Raw genomic sequence first — 1591 nt, forward strand, 5'->3', positions numbered from 1 at the left:
CATTAAGCTATACCTACCAATACCCTGTTCTTCCAGATACCTGCTGGATCTTTTCCATTTCCTTTACTTTCCTCCCTCCACCCACCAAATTGTAGGAACCTATAATTTTCCTCTTGCTCATCTTTATCCCTCTGCTCCTACTCTATCCCTCCTTGGATCCTCAGGCACGTGTTATTAGTTATCTTTCGATTCCTACAATAATGGTCTTATGTAATATTTGACTTTATGAAACTGGGTTAGTTCACTCAATGTACTGCTCTCCAGTTCCTCCCAAATTAGGTAATAATTCTTTTTTAAATCATTGTTCCTGAGTGCTGCATAGTATTCCATCATGTGAATATACCACAATTTCTCAATATATTCAACTGTGGTTGGACATTTGGGCTATTTCCATGTTCTTGCAATGGTGAATAACACTGGTATAAATACTGGTGTACAAATCTCCATTTGTGCTTCAGTTCTAATTTTCTTAGGGTATATTCCAAACAGTGGAATAACTGAGTCATATGGAATTTCTATATTCAGTTTTTTGAGGAAATGCCAAATTACCTTCCAGAGTGGTTGTACCATTTTACAATCCCACAATGTATGAGAGTTCCTATCTCTCCGCATCCTCTCCAGTATCTACTGGTTGCTGTCCTGTTAAACTTTGCCACTGCAACCGGGGTGAGATGGTATCTCATTGTGGTTTTGATTTGCACCTCTCTTAATGCCAGTGATTTTGTTAGCATTTATTCATGTGTTTGTTGGCCATCCACATGTCTTCCTCCATGAAAAGTCTTTCCATGTCTTTTACCCATTTTGTAATTGGGTTATCAGTGCTTTTCTTCTGGAAGCCCTATAGAAAACTAAAATCTTTTGTTATGAGATCCTTATCTGAGGTGATATTGCTAAATGCTTTTTATTAATCAGTAGCTTTTCTTTTCACCCTGTTTCAAAAAGAGTTTAATGTGCATAGGGACTTAATCTTTAGAAAGTCTGATTCAACTTTTTATCGCTTTCTGGTTGTGTGTTTCTGGCTATATTTGACAACATTTTTATACCATGGGCTAGCATTTTGAAGCTCTGTCTCACATATTTTAGGGATATTGCCAAGAGGGACAAGTCCTCGGAGCAGAACATCAGGCTTGGAAGGGTGGAGAAACAGCACAGAAGACTCTGGGTGAAAATGGATGTGACAGTGACTGGAGTAATATGGCTTAAGTGTGTTGGAGAAGGTGAGATCTGCTCAGAATAGGAAAGGGTTCAGAGACATTGTACATGTTGTTGTTGTTGTTATGTGCCGTCAAGCCGCCTGAGACTCATAGTGACCCTATGTACAACAGCCCTGAACTCTGCCAATCGCACTGTCTCTGACAGTCCCATCCCAATTATCCCAGTCACTGAATCAATCCACCTCATAGAGGGGCTTCCTCTCCTGCGCTGTCCCTCCACCCTACCAAGCATGATGTCCCCCTCCAAAGACCGGTCTTTCCTCACAACATGTCCAAAGTATGTTAGACAGAGCCTCAGAATCTTTGCCTCCAAGGAGCCACCCAGTTTAACCCTTTCGAGGACAAATCTGTTTGTTTTCCTAGCAGTCCATGGTATT

Source organism: Elephantulus edwardii, unplaced genomic scaffold, assembly GCF_000299155.1.
Source record: "Elephantulus edwardii isolate Elephantulus edwardi_28Jun2011 unplaced genomic scaffold, EleEdw1.0 scaffold00132, whole genome shotgun sequence".
NCBI lineage: Eukaryota > Metazoa > Chordata > Mammalia > Macroscelidea > Macroscelididae > Elephantulus > Elephantulus edwardii.